The following is a 7,222-nucleotide window of genomic DNA, read 5'->3' on the forward strand; positions in this document are numbered from 1 at the left end:
GATTGGATTTATGGTTTTGGTATTCTAGATTATATCATAACTAGTGGTACTCATTAGTGGTAGACCAGGTGATAACCTAGAATTGTGGTGCGATTGATCTGAAGGGATTACAAGTAAAATATTCTAGTTGTATAAGGGAACATTTCAGGCATTTAGGCCTAGAAAATTGTTACTTCCTTAGTATTTGGACCTTGCTAAATGAATACACTATTTGGTATTGAGACACTATTTGGTCATATTTGAAAGATTTCATCTTATGATAATTTTTGCTTTTGATTTTGAATTATTTTTTAATGGAAAGGGGTACATAGTTAGTAGTATTTTTACTCCAGCAGTTAAGTGGCTTGGTGAAATTTTTTGCTCATAAGTTTTAATTAGAGTACGTTTTATTATTCATGGACTTGTGTTAAGGAATGTTGAATAGGAATTAGGCAGTTCTATGTTGTACCTTATTAGTTCACAACTCTTGTATTAAGGAATATTGAATGGAGAGAGAGTTAAAGAAAGGGATAAGGATTCTTCTACTTAAGAAAAATTTGTTATGTTAAGAGTTTAGCTATGGGCATTATATAGAAATTTAAAGTTTGGTTAGTGTGATTCATTGATAACTATGAAGAGTATAGTAGTGGTTCCTCTTGAGTTTTATAGTGATATAGGCATCTGTTAGTGAGATATAGTAATTGTTGTGATTCTTCTATTATCCTTGATATGATGGGTTGATTATGATATATAGTCATCAAATTACTAAGGACTTTAGGTTATTTGATGCCATTTAGATATTGAAGGTTGCACATGTCATTATAATATGTTGCTTGAGTATTAGATGTATTTTTTAGATTTAACATCTACGATACATAAATTGTTATGGTGTTTATCATTCGATTTAAGGGTTGAGCATCTGGGTGTGATGGTGGGTTAATGATCTATGAGTGCAGAGTATGGTCTTTTATGGTTTGGTGTTGTTTTGATATGTATTTTATGCTTAGTATTTTTAGCCTGTGGCCATAGTGCTATTTGAGTCGTTAATGGTAGCATCAGCCTTAGGTAAGTTGAGTAAGTATTTTGGTGGGTAGTTACGTGTTTTATGGATTCCTTGGCTTTTGTGGGTCTGAGGATGATTTTGGTTTTGTTTTTGTAGATAGTATCTTATGGTGCCTCAATTAGGTTTAGATTAGCCAAGCATGTTCAAAATATCTATTTTGTTTTACTCAATTATTTGTGTAGAGGAAGTTTTGAAATATTGCAATTTGGCTTCATTGAGAATATTTTGCCTTGGATGCTTGTGTTGTGACCTAGTGACACCTTAGGTAATAGATTTCTTTTTTCTATTGTGAGGCCAATATTTTTATTATTGTGACTCTGATCTTAGGCGTATTTATTCTCCTAAATGTTATTATCTATGTGAGTTTAGCCTAGTTTGAGGAATTTGTGGTGAGACTAATGAGATATTATGGATGTAATTGTTTATTTATGTGTGGAATAACATGTTTAGACTGTTTAAGGTTCATTTGAAATAAGTTAATAATAAAAAAGATCAAATAGAGTTTAGACTAGGAAACTAGTTGTGCTAGTTGGAGCTATGCTTGATTCTAGTGTACTTTGTTGAGCTCTATTGTTTTGTATGAACTAAGTATTCTTGTTTGATGTTTTAGGAGTCCATTTAAGGTGTATTTTAAGCTAAATTCAGCCTACAAACAATTCCTAATAAGTGGGAAAACAGCATGCCATTGCACGATGAAATTGGAGCAGAAACGAGCGAATTCGGGCACCTTGGCTACCCCTTAGGCCGCACACCTCAATGCAGGATGGGGAAGGAGGGGTGTGAGGAGTGACCCATCACTGGTTTTTCCTTGTTTTGGGTGCACTCTGCGACCCCTAGTGCAAGTTAGAGGCCTCGCGGAACGGAGTTGCCTTTAGGACGTCCAAAACATGTTTTAAGCCTCCTAAGTTAGGGGCAATGATGTCAATTGATATAGTTCATGTTTTGTCACTTAAGGACGACCAAAAAAACTGTAAAATCAGAACTTAGTAACAATTTTAACACACCTTTGATTCAAGATACTAATTGGAGAGAAGGGAAGAAAGCAAGGGGCTCAAACTAGGGTTCTTTGTTCTCAAACTTTACTTACTTGTAGTTTTGCATTATAAACTCATTTTTGGTGATTATTTGTAAGACTATAAGTGGCTAAACACTATTATTCTAAGGTTGTGGAAAATAACATGATTATTTATGCTTTCAATTGAGTTTATTTAAGTTGATTATCATTGTTTGGTTGTTAATATATCCTTATGCTTACTATTCAATGGATTTATGACCCTTAAGATATACTTACATTTCTATTATAAGTCCAGAAGGAAGAACAATAGATTACAACATGGGATATATGGAGTGGAATCTAAAATGTAGAGGGATTAAAGTTAAGAGTATTAATTAGGATATACCTAATTTGCCCTAGTTGGTTCATATAAGTGAGGAAATATGATGTATTTAACTTAGTTCTCACATCCTCACTAAATGATATAATTGTTGGGCTAAGTTAGATAGATGATTAGAGGATGCCCATTCTGTAATTATATTATCAACCCCATAAATCCACAACCAAAGTAATTAACTAAACTAATAAGATTGTTTGGCTAAGTAGGATTGTTAGTAATGCCTTGACCCTAGATTTCTCCCCATTATTGTCTCCAACGCTTTACATTGTCGTTTTGTTTAATATTTCTTTTAAGTGCTTATAGTTACCATTAATACTTGTTTAAACCATTTTAGTGTTGCTAGAATTCAATTTTTGCAAGCACAAGTCCCGGTGGGATCGATACTTAGCTTCTAAAGGCCAATTACAACTTGGGTGACCACGTACACTTACGTGTATGCTAGGACGCAACAAGTTTTTTCAGCCATTGTCGAAGACTTGAGAATTAGCAACCTCTTTACTCTTAGTATTGCTATTTGGTTTTATAAGTGCTAACAACTTGATCTTAGCTTCTGAATTTGTAGGTACAAGTTTGAAACTTAAGTAAGCTATCAATGGAAAGGGATATGGTTGAACCATATCTTGAACCTAAGCATCATTTACATTAGCTGAGGAGAGAAGCAGTACTTCACTACTGAATACCTTAAATTCAACAAGAAAAATTTATTCCTATGCCAATGGCTGAAGATCAACTAGCCCACAGGACTATTCACAAAGTGGAAATATCACTCACAACCAATGTTATCTCCATCATCCATAGACCAGTACCCGAAGGTAGATTCAAGCTTAAATAGAATATGACTCAACTATTGCATAGTCATAGGCAATTTACAAGCATGCCACATAAGGATCCATATGTCTATTTCCAAAAATTTAATAGAGATCAATGACACCTTTATCCCAACATAGGTCTCCATTAACTATGTGAGGCTCACTCACCCCTTCTCACTTTTACAGAAAGTGAAGAAATTGTTGAAGGCAGAACATTTAAATTCCATAACTACATGGGATGATTTAGTGAAGAAGTTCCTCATCTGATTCTTCCCGTCTTGAAAGACTGCAAGTCTACGTAGTAAAATTTTGATTTTTAAGGAAAAGCCAAATGAGAACTTATATCATGCATGAGAGAGTTTCAAATCTTTTCTAAAGGAATGCCCACATCATCAACAGACGAATAAGGTATTGGCTTATACTTTTGTTGAAATTCTTGACCATAACACAATAATTTTGGCAGATTTAGCTATAGGTGGTCAAGCTTTGGAGAAGACCTATGATGAGTTTTACACTTTGTTAAATAAAATAGTACAAGGTAATCCTAAAAGTAATGGGGATATTTATAAATGTGTGGTGAAGAATCCTGCATAGATGATTGAGGTAGATAGTGTCACGGCTTTGGCAACTCATTTGTTAGCCTTGCAAAATCAATTGATGACACAGTTTCCTAAGTTGGGTGTGAGCTAACTTCAAGCTTAGGTAAATATGTTAAACAGACCCCGTCTCAGTGTAAAATTTGTCGAATTAATGGTCACTCTACAGACTCATCTGGAGTAAATCTAGAGTCGGTGAACTTTGGGAAATACACAGAAGGGTAGTAAAACATATGGTATTGCCTACAATAAGTAATGGAAGAGTCATCCCAATTACTCATATGGTAAAAATCAAGCTCAGACTCAGTAATTTTAGCAGCAAAAGACCCATGCTAGTAATATTTAGGAGACATTAAAAAAGATCTTGGAAAATTAAGAACAGATGGTTGCAGAGATTAAAAATTTTCAACATGCTCAAAAAAATCTAGAGACACTATTAGAGCAGTTGGCTCAGGCCCAGAATACCAAACCTCAAGGGGGTTTGATAAGTGACACAAAAAATTTAAATCAGGCAATGGAAATCACCTTGAGGATTGGTAGAGATCTCATTGACATACCTCCTAATAAAACTAAAGAAATGCATAAAAAGGTAGTCCCACAGCGAGTAGAGAAGAAGCAAGTTGAAGTTAAAGATGCTGAAAATTAAGGAAAGTCTAAGAACCAAAAAACAAAGGCAGCTGAGCATGTATAAGAGAGACCACCAGCACCATTCCCTCAAGGGATCAAAAAGGCTAAGGGGGATGCATGTTTTTAGATGATCTCTAACATATTCAGTGAACTTTACATTAATCTTCCATTGTTAGATCTTTTGTAGGGTATGCCTAAGTATGCCAAGTACTTGAAGGACATGGTGACAAAAAAAGATAAAGTTAAATGATATTGAGACGGTAGTGAGGAAAATGCTAAAAAAGCAAAAAATGCTAAAAAAGCTAAAGGACATAAGGATTTTCACTATCCCCATACAAATTAGTGATAATGATATGGTCCTTGCTTTGAGTGACTAGGGGCAAGCATAAATTTGATTCCTGAAAACACCCTGGTTTTTGGACTTTAGAAAATTTCCTTGATTTTTGGTTTCTATGTAAGATACAATATTGGAGAACGAGTTGTACACTTGGGTCTGGGTAGTATGGTCCAATCATATGTAGACTAGTGTTGGTTAGTAGGATGAATTTAGATAATAGAATGGGTACGTGTAGGTGGTAAAAGTCGTACTGGTGGATACGAATCATTTTTTTCCTTCACTTAATCTTAGACTTAGTAACTTGTGTTAGATTTGAGTACAAGTGGATCACCATGAGCCGTAAGCTAGGGTATGAGTCATACCCAGGATTCATATGGTAGTCAGTATTTAAACCTCTTAGATTCTATCCTACTAGGGGTACGATTTATAAGTACTAGTCATACACTTAAATAAGACTTGGGTTTAAGTTTGTCATACCTTGGACAGTGTTGGGTCCAAGGGGGAAGCCTAGGGTACGATAAATAGGTACCACTCATACAGGATGGGTATGTCTCATAAGGGTCAGTAGTACCTTATGACAGAAATTTAATAATGTTTAAGTAAGGGCAGTCTGGACATTTCCCTAATTATCCTAATAAGGTCCTACGAGTTAGATTGCACTTGGGAGGTCATTTTTCCTATTATTCTATTTTTAAACACTTGGAATCCTCTCTAGAGTTCTTAGGCAAAGGAAGCTAGAGTTTCATCTTTAGTAAATTGGGGCTTGTCTTGGTGATTTCTCTCCATCATCATCTTGGTTTAAGGTATGTTCTCTTCCCTTATTGTTAGTTCCAACTTAAGGCGTGATTTTATACAATGTTTTCATGGTTTGAATCTCGTATTCTTTTGGGTTTTCCAATATGATTTGGGGGTTTTGGTTATAAATATTTTGTTTTGGTTTTCCAATTTATTAATTATGCTTTTATATGCATTAATCGTGGTTTTAGATAATTGGTTGTGGTAATGGGCTTCTGTTTTGGAAATACTATACCCCCTAATATGTTTGATGAAACGCCTATAACAATGTTTTCACTATAATATTGGTTTTTCAAGGAAACTTCTGCATGGTGTAAACTTAGAAATGGAACCCTAAATCATATAAATGGTTTAAATGGTTTTGAATATATTGATAAGGCCTTGGTGGCCATGATTTTGGTTAACTGGGAATCATGTGGGCTATATAGGAATCCCCTATGGATTGGCTAAGGACAATACTTGCAAGTTATTATTGGTACGATGATACCATTACTAATAGCCTTGGTTAATATTAATGGAATAATAGTTTAGGTGGAAAATGGTTTTAATTGGACTTAAAGGTAGGATGTACATCAAACCCATAGAAGGTGGAGGTCCCGGGGGTATCTAAACATGAAACTCATATTTGTCAATATGAGGTTTAGTCCTAGTGACCGTGTGCATAATGTCACACTTTATATTTTGGGGGATATACTAGTCATCCCAAGTTTCCTTCCCTAGTCGTGTGACTTCATGCACTGAGGCCCTTTCAGCAGGGAGAGCTAAACCTATAGAGCCCGTGAGTGGTTTAGGACGACAAAGTTGCACAAGCCAGGTAAATATTTATATGGCATTCAAAATCAGGTCCCTTTTCCTAGCATGGTTATATATATATATGTATATGTATGGTTTTTTGCATATGGATTATTTTTACTTAGTTTTGTATATGGCATTATCTTATCCTTATCCTAAGTTCACGCTATCTTTTACCCACTAACCCATCATTGGGCATATATCCCCATACGATGTAGAAATCGACTGTTCTACTCCTCCTGCTTAGAAATTTAGACTTTGGGGTCAGTATTTGGATTAAAGTACTGAGCTTATATCTATTTAAAAGGCTCTATTTCATAGATATTATAATATAATTTGAATTATTTATGGATATTAGTACTGCTATGGGTGTAAATGGGCAGGATCGGTATTAGTGTAGGCCTTAATATTGGCATTAGTATTGGGGCTGACATCATTGGACATAATTTCTCACTGTTCATCATATTTTATTTTGGAATTAATCATATTATCTTTTAAATCTTCTTTAGTTATGGCTTGGTTTATGGCCCTTGGTTTGGTATTGGTTTAGCTTGGTGGTTTGGTTGGTACAATTTAGTGGATGGAATAACTTAGTAGGGTTAGTCTAGAAGTAGACCTGTCCCAATGCCAATACTTGTCTAGTTATGCTATTTTGTTATATGTTTAAAATTAAGCCAACTCAAGATAAGTGATTGAAACTTGGGTTGGGTAACGGGGGTGGTTTCTAGTCCCGATCAAACTTGGACTCCCATTACAATACGGCCCCGAGTCGGGTTGTGTCAAGTTGGTATCAGAGCCAGGTTCATGGTCAATTGGGAGTCCATAAAGTC

The 7,222-nt window shown here is 35.1% G+C and overlaps 1 non-coding gene across 1 annotated transcript; it reads right to left on the minus strand.

Moving 5' to 3' along the window:
* Nucleotides 1-3,536: 3,536 nt before the first annotated feature.
* On the minus strand, nucleotides 3,537-3,643 carry LOC124897370. Its single transcript, XR_007054092.1, has one exon. It is a non-coding gene; the product is annotated as a small nucleolar RNA R71 (small nucleolar RNA).
* Between the last annotated feature and the right edge of the window lie 3,579 nt (nucleotides 3,644-7,222).

Source organism: Capsicum annuum, chromosome 3 (assembly GCF_002878395.1).
Source record: "Capsicum annuum cultivar UCD-10X-F1 chromosome 3, UCD10Xv1.1, whole genome shotgun sequence".
NCBI lineage: Eukaryota > Viridiplantae > Streptophyta > Magnoliopsida > Solanales > Solanaceae > Capsicum > Capsicum annuum.